The 12,868-nt window shown below is 34.5% G+C and overlaps 1 protein-coding gene across 1 annotated transcript in view; it reads left to right on the forward strand.

The window, feature by feature from the left end:
• The first annotated feature begins 1,769 nt into the window (after positions 1-1,769).
• The window catches only part of LOC134792250 (protein artichoke), a 32,875-nt gene continuing 21,776 nt past the window's right edge, over positions 1,770-12,868 (forward strand). Inside the window, exon 1 of the mRNA XM_063763514.1 lies at positions 1,770-1,995. The gene's annotated coding sequence lies outside the window, so the exon portion shown is untranslated. The remainder of the gene's footprint in view (positions 1,996-12,868) is intronic.

A 12,868-nucleotide genomic window follows, 5' to 3' on the forward strand; every position in this document is an offset into this window, starting at 1 on the left:
TCTAATTCCTGAAAATACAGTAGAAATGATTAATTACGTAACACCGAAGCTTCAGCCGACCACGAAATTGATCACCTATTTGTGTATTCTCTCGTCAACAAGCGACGAATTATTTTATGTTAGTTACCAAATTATGAAACTTAATATGTATAAATTTTGGTTTAGTAAAATCATCAAAATGTGTAATAAACAATACATCCTGAAATTCACTTCAAACCTCCACATCACACAGGATATCAGAAATGAGGAATCCGATTCTCATCTTGATTTTTATTCTGAAATTGTTATGGATTTGATCAGTCTGCTATCAACAGTAAGATTTGTGGACCTGGGGGCCTAGCCAAGATGACACTCGCTGATAGAAAATGGCAATCGAAACTTACATAAATGTATGGAAACAGTCACGTGACTTTTCGTAGCATCTGTCATCCCGAAATTTTTTTTCTATTTGGTTATAGTATTTTTCAAACTGGAAGGGTACGCTGATAGGTGTCATCTCCATACAATTTATAACCTAAAAATGACAAATATCGCAAATATGTATTAAATTAAAATCATCAGCTTACCCTTGTACGAACAAACCCATAACAGTTTCAGAACAAGAAAACAGAATCAGAATCGGGCTCATGATTTACGCAGAAAGAAAGTTGTAGTTCACAACATCCTAAGCCGGCCCGAAAGTGCTTCGCAAATAACCCGTTTTACATTATGAAAATACATGAGATGAAACAAAAACATGTACCCAAAGTGTATCAAAAGGCCGCCGGTGCGTTCGTAAGCCTTTATCAACCCATTTTAATTAACAAAATGGCAAATTTCAATGGCTACCATTTATCTCCATGACTTCGTATGTACTTATGACCGTCCATACAAAACGATTTAGAAATGAACTCGGAACAATAAGTTTGTTTGTTACGTATCCTATCTTTCGGATTTATTTCATTGAGAAGGGTTCATTGTGGTATTCATTGTATGGTGTGAGTTATTTGCAACAGTAAAATATATATTTTTGGGAATATTCAATTGTCACAGAGAATGCGATATTGATTGCACTGTGTAACATAATTTTATTACAGTTTGAATGTGGTTACCTACACAATTATATTCGTTTGTTGACATTTGATTATAAAACCGTGGTCGCTTCATTGTTTGCGCATATTATATTCAACACCAGGAAAAATAGAAACGTATTCGTACATTTACAGCTCGATTTGCTACGTGATATGTATTATTCCTTTTCAGAATTTTACTATTTTATATTTCCATGTACCTATGTAATAATTAGTCCTCCGATTTGAAATTTAGATCAGGCCCAGTCTACATCAGATACAAATAGTGTTTAACGACTTTTATATGAACGAAGTCACGAGTCGGGAGTAAAGTTTAGTTCAATATAATTATTTATGATTTTGTTACGGACATTTTTTAATTTTTACACATTGAATTGTTTTTCTTTTAGAAACTGTTATACATAGTAACTTGACACTATCGTAACAAGATGTATGACTAATAACCAATAAATAGAGCAACAGCAATAGATGAACTTTCTCAACTGAACTACAAAAAATAAAATGCATAGTTGATGACGTCACCGCCATAAACTGAGCAGCATCGAGAGCGCAACGATCAAACGAGCTAATTCCGCTGAAATCGCATGCAGAATCTTTGCCCGCGTCTTACTAGCGGGAACTTCAAACTAATCAGGAACACAGCACTGTTCGCGTTACGCGTGTACGATGTACGTAATTTATTAGCGTTTATTCTCATATAGCGATGTGTAGGGATGTTCTACGCAGACTCCGTCGAGATGGCTGCTCCAGTGTGTTTCGGGAGCCTGGATGCGGCGGTCGCTCCCGGTCCCGACGTTTCCCAACTTGCCGAGCTCTCCGTTCAGTGTTTGAACGATCCCGCTTTCACGGATTGGATACTTGACAGCTTTGAGTGCCGGTTTGACTGTGGAAATGATAACATAAGTGCTAAATGAGTGTGCAATTGGTAAGTTTAACGATGTAAGTTTGTTTTAAAATTAGAATTACTTACTTTTTATAGGTACTAGTTACCACTAATAAACGACAGCTGCGATAATATTGCCACAAAAACTTATAAGTAGTTACTTATTTATATTACAAGTAAATTTCAAAGAAAAATGCCACAATAGATTTTAATTTCTCCTACTTACCTATATATTTACTGGAACTGCATCCTAAAGAAATTAAAAACTATTACAAGTTAGTTTCGTTTTTGCTGTAAAATAATTAAAAGTATAGAGGGATAGGTATCTTCTAAGTAGTAGGTAGATGATAGTGATTTAATATTACAGATATTAAAAATTATGAAAAGTAGTAGTAGACAATAATTGGAGAAAAGTTATTAATAAATAACCAATAATTTGGCACTTTTGTAGATTAACAAGTAGGCAAAGAGTTGAAAGAGTGAGTGAATATGAATAAGTGAGTACCTATACGATTATTTTAGTAGGTAGATAGGTAAGCAATTTTTGCAGACCGCGACTACATTTTAAATAGGTATTTATTTTAATATTTACTTTGTCTTTATAAAAATAATATCATGTTGCCCACAATACCTACTACTACTAACTAAAAACTTAGTAAATACATCCGTAATGTTATTTTGAGGATAAAATATTATCTATAATTAAAATAATGGAACTATAGCTAGGTATCCCTACTTTATAAATAAAATCCATTTATGATATGTCCATGCTATTTCGCAGCCTGCTGTAAATGAAAATGGGATTCTTGCTATGAGATCCAAAAACTGTTCGAATTTAAAGGAATATGCCAATATTAAATGGGAATCAAATTCTGAGTGGGGCCCTTGCGGGCAGGGCTTAACATGTCAGCCAGCTTTGAATTGACGTGTGCGCGTTTATCACCTTTCCCCAGTTTGGTTTGGGATTGCCTCCATCCTTGCCTCCATTATACATTTTTCGCATTATAATTATATTCATGAAAACAATGTTAATAAGTACAGAGTTAAATTTGGATTTCACAACTCGAGTATTTAATCATTACTTTGTTTTATTGATAACCATAATTTAGGTACCGTAGAACCACCAGAATTATAGTCCATTACGATAACCATATTCCACAAGTTCAAGACGTAATTAAGTATAAGTATAACCAATTATCTATTTGGTTTTGTCTGAGTTCTTCCTTCTATTAAAATACTAGCTTCTGCACGCGACTTCGTCTACATAGGACGATGATGATGATGAAGATGATGATTGGTAATACATAACTATTTTATATCCTTCCTCGGACTTTCATTAAACTATCTCCATACCAAATTTAGTTTAAGCAGTTTAAGCGTGAGGAGGTTACATACAGACATACAGAGTTAATTTCGCAATTATAATATTAAAGTAGGGATTTAGCCAAATAACTACCTACTACTTTCAAATAATACAACCACTATAATAAAAGTAAACGAGTTCATTTTGGACCATTGTTGTTAACTTTTGGAAAAATAATTGTGAAAACAAGAGTTTACATATCTGGTTTGTTCTTAGTAAGCAGTTAACAACTTCAATTTACTGTCGGGAAAGTCCTATTCCATCCAACACATCACATAAAATAAAAGATATACTTCAATTAAATGATCGGTATCAAATATTATTAAAAACGAGCACCTGCCTGAGTTCTCAAAGACGAAAATTATGACAAAAAACTGCTTGAGAGAATATTAAATCAGGAACGTAATATTTCCTTTTGACAGCTCGAGAAGTCACACTGTGAGCTGATCGATCGCCTTTCCTAGAAATAGAAACTCAATTTTAATAAAGTATTAGTTTTTTTATTGAAAAAGGTTTTTTTAGATAATTAGCTATAATTTCATCCCAGAATGAATACTTTTCCCGCCTACTACTACTTTCAAGCCACTTTACCGAATGACATACTAAACAATTGGTATTATACGCACCTGCAAGGATACGAGTGTTTACCTTTTAGTTCCAGAGAAAATCTCATTATTGCCATACACTCCATACAGTTTTCTCGAAAAACTTCAATAACTATTATCAGCCTTTACGACAGGTACAGGTACAATCAGGCTTTTGATTTAAAGTACTAAAATTAAATAAATTATTTGTGTAGCTAATTATGCAGATAAATGAATGAATGAGTGAGTTAATTAACTGTATGCAATTAACTTCGGTGTACCTATTTTCTTCGCATGTACAGTTGAGTTAAAATAATCCCATCAAAAACATAAATGTGAAATGAGAGCTAAGTTCAATTAATATTAAGAATATGCGTCGTTGTTGACTTCGCTGAGAAAAAAATTGAGATCTGATATGGGTGCCAAATTCTAGTTCGCTTGGGATGTAATTAAAGTTCAGAATTTGACTTGGCAAAACACAAAGTTTTACTTAGGATATAATCGAAACACATTCAAATCCATACTAATATTATAAATGCGAAAGTGTGTCTGTCTGTCTGTCTGTTACCTCTTCACGCTTAAACCGCTGAACGGATTTAGTTTTTTGGCATAGAGATTAAGTCCCGGGAAGGACATAGGATAGTTTTTATGTCAGAGGTCATACCTAAAGAGGGTGAAAAGGGGGGTGGAAATGAGAAAATTAATGAAGTGCCTGTTAATTGGTGTAAGCAATTAAGCATATTATGCTCGAATTGCTATTAGATTTTATCCAGGCGCTGTACTTACTCTAGCTGCTGGTACTAATTCCACGCAGACGAAGTCGCGGGCAAAAGTTAGTAGCTTGATAAATACAATTAGTTTGGCTATAGAGTCTGCTATCTAAATTTAATAATCCTTGAAACTTGAGGGCAAATTGAACGATGTTTTAGAATTTGGAAGTTGAGAAAGATAAGGAATTAAAGTGGAGCACCTCAAATTATATATTTTATAACTGCTTAAAGTAAATAATCGGCTGAAAACCTATTACGTATTTTGCTGAAGTATGGTTCATTGGCCTGAAGGCCTCCCCTTTTCTTTGGCACATTTTCCTGACGAATGTGCCAGTATTGTAATAAATAGTTGCCAGTCATTGCGAGTTCTTTTCGGTCTGATTGCTTCGGTGACCATGAGGATAAAGCTCATTTTCGGCTCCCGACTTCCTTCTTTTTATTTTTTGGGAGCTAGTTCTATAATTATATTATTTTAGATATATAATGTCATTGTCAATTTCTCAGCTTGCCTCGAAACTATGCAAATGTCACCTGCGGTAGTCTTAACCACAACGTTAAACGATGCATTTAATCATTATCGACAGTCCTGTCTAATTACACTCGTCCAATATAATTGTGCAGCCTTAATTTCGTTAAACCTTTTAATTGAAAAGCAGATTTAGAGCCCGTAGCGCGGTGTACAGTTGCGCGGACAAATGGCCTTCATTCGTCACTGGCCGCGATGTACGCGCGACGAGAGCTGTGTCGGGTGTCGGAACTTCCACTGGGTACCTACGGCGCGATTCGGGAAATGAATTAGAGATTAACTAGATACGATATAGTAAAGATATGTGACGTCCCATTCATTTCCCGAATCGTGGCGCCAGCCGCCATAAGGTACCTTTTGCCGTGGAACGTCACATATCTTTACTATATCGTATCTAGTTAATCTCTAATACATTTCCCGAATAGAGCCGCTAGTATACTCGTACAAAGGGTTTTTGAAATACCTGCGTTAAAAATGACAAAACTCGAAACTTAACTAGCGGTAGCGGTGCTGGGGGCCGATTTTTGAATTTCGAGCTCGATTTCATGTGGCTCCCTTCAATACTATCTCCACTATTAGGCATTAAAATATTTTTTCATACTGGGAGGGTACGATGATAGATGTCAATTCTATACAATTTTGCGACATTTGGCATTTTTAGGTTATTATGGAGATGACATCTATCATTGTACCCTTCCAGTTTGAAAAATATTATAATAGAATTGAAAACTATTGGCCAATAGCACTAGATTCCCAATTTCTATCGCTCAAATGTCAAAAATAGCATTTCGCCGTTTTCCATAGATTTTCGAATGACGAAATCCGGCACTCGAAATTTAAAAATCGGCCCCCTGTTCTGGCGTTGAAGTTTCAATTAACTAGGTTTCCATTTTTATTTCACACTAGACGGGCCCGCAGCTCCGCTCGCGTAAATGAAATAAAGAGTTCGTCGTATGTTTAGTTAAATACCGACATTATTATGTATTCAACCCTGCCATGGTTTAAAACTGTGATAGGGATTTCTTATTTGTAGCCGTTATTTGGATAACCCAATTCGCAAATTTGTCAAAAAATTATGTGATTTGATAAAAGGCAAGATTGTATTTTTTCATCTACACGTATTTATTTAAAACTTGTTTCAAGATAAAATTATTATTTGTTCTTATAAGCCTAGTTGCAAAAACGTTCATTAGATTAATTTTCGCCTTAAGACGAATATGGACGACCACCGCCGTTAAATCGCCTTTTCATACAAACGTAGGTTGTTTAGTCCTCTCGGTCTTGCGATAGCTCTCGCCAGTCGCCATGGCCGAGGTTGAGCAGGTCTTGAGCAACTACGTCGTTTCAGCGGTACCTAGGACGTCTACTCGGGCGTCTCCCATTTTGTTGTCCCTAGTACCTGCGCTCTCTTCACGGCACGATCCTCTCCCATTCTCTCTAAGTGTCCGAGCCACCACTGAATTTAGCCGCTTTTGTCTCTCAATATTTCGCCACTATATCGGACCACATCCTTATTTCTATGGCAACAAAATTATATTACGACATTTGGCCGACTGCTGACTGTACATTTGCTTATTTTTATCAGGTCGCTCAATAACATCTGAACATGCACTTTAATCTACCTACATAACTTACTATCAACTTTGTATTTTTGACCCATCTCAGCATTCTTAGCCCGTTCCCCGGACGAATGGCAATGTTTGCCGAAGCCGTGAAAGTCAATCTGAATAATATAACTCAAAAATAAATTTAAAACAACAAAATACAAATTGATAATAATAATATAGTAATTACTTTGATTGATAAGAATCACATAAATCACTCGTATGGGCTCTATAGACTAAGGTTGAGGTTGGCAGCACTTTTTATTTTACTTCGTGTGAAAAAACTCAGAAATACCTGTATAACAACATGACAAACATAATTTAGTTTACTTTAACTTACGGATTATTTGGTCTAATCTGTAGCACCGCCAAACGAAAGCAACCGAGAGTTGCCGAGAAATGGCCGATGAAGATTGTTATGAAAATTTCTTTTCCTTATTGTAAATTAAATACGCATCGCAAGCGATAGTTTTTATGGTCTAGTTCTATTCCCGTATGTAGATAATTGATTTGAACAGGTTTTTCTTATCATACGTGCTGTGACACGGCACTTTGCATGTATAATCCAGTTTAACGTTTTTAGGATTGTCTCGAATATAGTATAGTTTTGTTTTATGGCAAGGAAGTCATTGATGTAGCAACAAAACAAATGACAACCATTTGGCCAATTAGAAACTAATTAAATCTGATGGTGTTGCTACTTCAAATTAAATCCTAAATTGATGGAATAGTATTTATTAAATATTTAAATCAAAACTTAATTTTTAAATACAAAAAAGGTGGAAATATGTTTAGATAATTGAATATGATTTATTTCTTTGGGTTATACTTGCATATAAAATTATTCCATGAATTTCATTAGTTACTGTTATTTTGATTGTGTCATCCCAGGGACAGAATGGTTTGAGATTTTTTCCTGGCTGGTTTTCGCCCTGGATGGGCATCTTTTATACATAGAACAGTGAAGCGAAGTACATCATGCTCTGGTAGCATCGATCAGAGGCTTGGTTATGCAGTAGCCGCTGCATCCATGAGCTAGGGAGCTCATGCTGTTGTTATTTTGCCACAAACATCTGCTGGTAAAACAATGTGGTGGGAGGGAGTATCAGAGCTGCGAGATGAGTCCACTCTAGGAATTTCCAGCTGCTGACTGGGGTTTTTCGTTTTTATGTTACTACGTATGTGAAATCAGTTCGCATATCAGAGTATGGAAGTCTGTCCATATTCCTAAAACTTCAAGTGTGTCTGGTGAGCAGTTCGCCATAAGAATTTCGCTTTTCTGCTGGGTGGAGGAGACGACACCTTCAAGCTGAGGCCTTTGGCTTTCTGTGGTGCTCCGCGGTGCAATATTGTTATGAGGTTGGTGTACGCTTTCCTTCCATCCTAGAAGCATTTCCAAATTTAAAGTTAAAGAATTTAGTAGAATCATATGTGATGGCAAATGATAAATTAGGGACTAACAAATTTAGATAGGTCTGCTTGTAAATCATTGTAGAACCATTTGTGGCACGACCCGGCTCTATCGTCTGACATTATAGAATAAGGTGCTTAATGCTAGCTTAATAAATGATTTACTCGTAGAACAACTTCCCCAGTGTGAGAATAGAAATAAATTATGTGTCACAAAACTAACATTTCATTTTGACATCCTTTAGAAACCCCTGAATAGTTGATGGAAATAAGTGTAAGCACCTGCTTGAGTTTTTGGTTAAGATTTAGATTGGTTAATTTAGTAACCTTAATTGTCCGTGAGTTTCCCCTGGGCAAAGCCCCAGCCGGGCTAGGAAAACCACCGTGACAATTTTTAATGGGCGCCAAATTGTCACGGTGGTTTTCCTAGCCCGGCTGGGGCTTTGCCCAGGGGAAACTCACGGACAATTAAGGTTACTAAATTAACCAATCTAAATCTTAACCAAAAACTCAAGCAGGTGCTTACACTTATTTCCATCAACTATTCAGGGGTTTCTAAAGGATGTCAAAATGAAATGTTAGTTTTGTGACACATAATTTATTTCTATTCTCACACTGGGGAAGTTGTTCTACGAGTAAATCATTTATTAAGCTAGCATTAAGCACCTTATTCTATAATGTCAGACGATAGAGCCGGGTCGTGCCACAAATGGTTCTACAATGATTTACAAGCAGACCTATCTAAATTTGTTAGTCCCTAATTTATCATTTGCCATCACATATGATTCTACTAAATTCTTTAACTTTAAATTTGGAAATGCTTCTAGGATGGAAGGAAAGCGTACACCTGTATTTAGCTTCACTTTCTAAATTAAAAGATGCCCATCCAGGGCAAAAGCCAACCAGGAAATGATCTCAAACCATTCTGTCCCTGGGATGACACAATCAAAATAACAGTAACTAATGAAATTCATGGAATAATTTTATATGCAAGTATAACCCAAAGAAATAAATCATATTCAATTATCTAAACATATTTCCACCTTTTTTGTATTTAAAAATTAAGTTTTGATTTAAATATTTAATAAATACTATTCCATCAATTTAGGATTTAATTTGAAGTAGCAACACCATCAGATTTAATTAGTTTCTAATTGGCCAAATGGTTGTCATTTGTTTTGTTGCTACATCAATGACTTCCTTGCCATAAAACAAAACTATACTATATTCGAGACAATCCTAAAAACGTTAAAACTGGATTATACATGCAAAGTGCCGTGTCACAATACCCCTCTCCCCGCTGTAAAGTCAAGATGAAACCAATAATAACCAATGTTAAATACCGGTAGGTATATTACATATTTACCTGTAGCAATCATGTATATCATAATTTTATTACAGTACTCATGTTAGCAAAAATAAAACCATGAATACGACGCATAGGTTATTCTGAAATAAACCTTGTGTATATGAGAATAAAGAACACGTTCATAAAAGAACGATTAAGCATTGCATGTGATAGTTAACTGATAAATTAATGTTATGTTGGACCTTATGAAAGTATCAAAAACAACAGTTAAAATCTATTAAGGACCAGTGTTTTACTTAACAACGTAACATTACTATTCTGTAGCTTTTGTTTTGTTTGTAAAACTATTTCAATTATAACGCAAGTGTGTCATTATTAAGTTGGCATACTTAAAAAAAATATATATATATATATATAAGGATAGGATAGATACACATAAAAAATATATGTAAGTATGGTAAATAAGTTGTGGGCGATATTCATAATTGTACGGCCACAAAGTAAGATTAAGATTATAGATACTGCATCTCACGAAGGTAAGGTGGCTAGTGAAATTAGACCTTGATAACATAATAATAAAAGTGAAAATCAAGTCTCTTCGTGAAATGTACTAGCTATAATTATAGTGTGTAATTCTTAGCATAATTACTGTATTCTAAGTTGTTAAAACTTGATAATAATTAGATAGCTTAATCAATTCATTAAGAGGGAGATGTAGTACATTCACAAATATGTATTGGTGTGGGTAGGTTTTTAGAAATAATAAATCAGTCTATATCCAGCTGTCTTGTGTTTGTTGTGTTTAGTTTTTACAAAATTACTGAATATCGTGCAATAATTTAGGCAAAACTCAAAGTGAAACAGCTAAAGCCTATACTTAACGTTGTCAGAGCGTACACAAGCAAAGCACAAGCTCAAAATTTTACCTAAACGTAAGTACTACTAAAACTTTTTTTCTATATGTGATGGCAGTGATACAAACTGATTTATGATGGAAATAGGGCTTTAAGACGGAATCTGTGGGCGTCCTAGAAGCATTTCCAAATTTAAAGTTAAAGAATTTAGTAGAATCATATGTGATGGCAAATGATAAATTAGGTACTAACAAATTTAGATAGGTCTGCTTGTAAATCATTGTAGAACCATTTTTGGCACGACCCGGCTCTATCGTCTGACATTATAGAATAAGGTGCTTAATGCTAGCTTAATAAATGATTTACTTGTAGAACAACTTCCTCAGTGTGAGAATAGAAATAAATTATGTGTCACAAAACTAACATTTCATTTTGACATCCTTCTTCATAATAATTCTTTGGTTTCGCGCGTGGCAAGGAATACCACGTGACAATATGGCGCCCATTAAAGGTAATTCCCTTTTTGTTTTAAGCTAACTATTTCCATCAAATTCAGTTTATATCATTGCCATTACATATTGATGAGAAAAGTTTTGTAATACTTACGGTTAAGTATTAATTTTGAGCTTGTGCTTTGGCTTTGCACACTTTGATACCATCCAGGTTAAGCTTTAGCTGTTTTACAGTTAGTTTTGTCCAATGTTCTGCACGAAATTCAGAATTTCTGGTGAAATCCGTAAATGAAATGCTTTGAGTTTCAGTTAGTAAAATTTGTGCTGACATTTTGTCAGGAAGTTGAAAGTGTCAAACTTTTAGTACATTTTGCTACTTTTTATGCTTATGAGCTAGTCTCTAAAGACTGAGACCTAAGATATTTTGCATTTTTGAGGACTTAAAAAGCATTTTTTTAATTTTGTTGTATAACTTGGTTAGTTATAGACAAATATTTGGGCAGAGCTTTATAAGTACTGCAATTGAGTTGTAAGTCATTTTGTTAAGGTCAAATCAATGATCTTTTAGGTCAAGTTCGAAAAGCTACTGAGCTTGTGCAGAAACTGTTAAGAAATTTGAGAAGTATTGGTTAAGTGTAAAATTTTAACTCAAAATACCTTTTAGTTTAAAAATATATTAGATATTTAGCCACAGATGGATATTTTTCAGTTGTAAGAACGTAGGAAATTGTTTTTGGTAAATTGTATGAACATACAGTGTGTACATACTTGATTTTGGAACGTTTTTTTTCTAGACAGACTTCAACTTGAAAGCTTGCAATTTTAGGACAATTTTGTGTAGTAATTTATTTTAGTTAGTGGCTTGCTTTCACTGTTATCAATAGCTTTGATACAAATTTTGTTTATATGAAATATGTAAGATACTTACACAGAGCTAAAAAGGGTTCATTGTAGTAAAAAACACAATAAGTTTAGCATTGTTTATTATAAATAGTAATGATACAATAGTGCCACATCAATTTGTAAGTCTTTTGCCATCATATTTCAATATTTTGAGTTAAACTTATTATACAACGGCGGTTTCAGTACACTTTTAATGTTTAATGCCCGTTGAACTTATTTATGAAGGTGGATCAAATCTGAGGCGTCGCTGGCAGTAGTTGGAAGTTTGCAGGAACGGCAGAGAAGTGGAAATGTTTGAGTGTCCGGCAGCAGCAAGGTTGATAGTCTCCGGCAAGTGACTTCTGTTGGTTCCTGATTAGTAAATGACTTTGATTTGTGAAGATATACTTCTTCAGCGCACTGCCAGTGCCTGTGTTCTCATGATTTAACATTGTTTGATTTTCAAAGTTGCAAATTCCTGTAGTCCGGTGTCCAGTTATAGGCATAGCTGGATATCTATTGCTTTTATGGTGGTCTGTTGTTCAAATTTAGCACAGTTTTATAGTAGTCTGTAACAATTTCATTAAAATTAGAGTTGATTATACATACTAGGTTGGTTATTTTATAAAATACAGGGAACTTTACAGAGGTTTTGCGTTCAGTTTAGAGTATGAGAACGAAAGTTGACTCCTTTTCTCATTATTTGGTTGATTACCTGTGTTTATTAGTGGATTTAATTCCATTCCAAGTTCGCATTTTGGCAAACTAAATATTGAAGTTCTAAGTAAGTATTGTTCGAAGTTTGATCACACTCATATCTAGTTTTCAAATTTGTTATTACAGTAATGGCTAAAATATAGATGAATCTAGTAATAAATGATAAATGCGGCGAAAGTTTTTTGTAGGTAAGGTTATAATTCGCAAAATATCTCAGTGACATTTAACTTTTTAAAAGCATAGACGCTATACCATAGAGTAAATAAATAAGTTCAACAAAGGGTGCGTTCAGAAACATGATATTTTTAGGGTCCAAACTTGAGTCGTAACGTGTCAGCGTTTAATAAACGCTCGTTTTTTTGAAGTTATTGATTAACTTGGTTTATCATTACGGGGTGTTTCAAAACATTCCATTTAATGATGTAACGTTACGATAATGTTTTT

Source organism: Cydia splendana, chromosome 7, assembly GCF_910591565.1.
Source record: "Cydia splendana chromosome 7, ilCydSple1.2, whole genome shotgun sequence".
Classification (NCBI taxonomy): Eukaryota; Metazoa; Arthropoda; class Insecta; order Lepidoptera; family Tortricidae; genus Cydia; species Cydia splendana.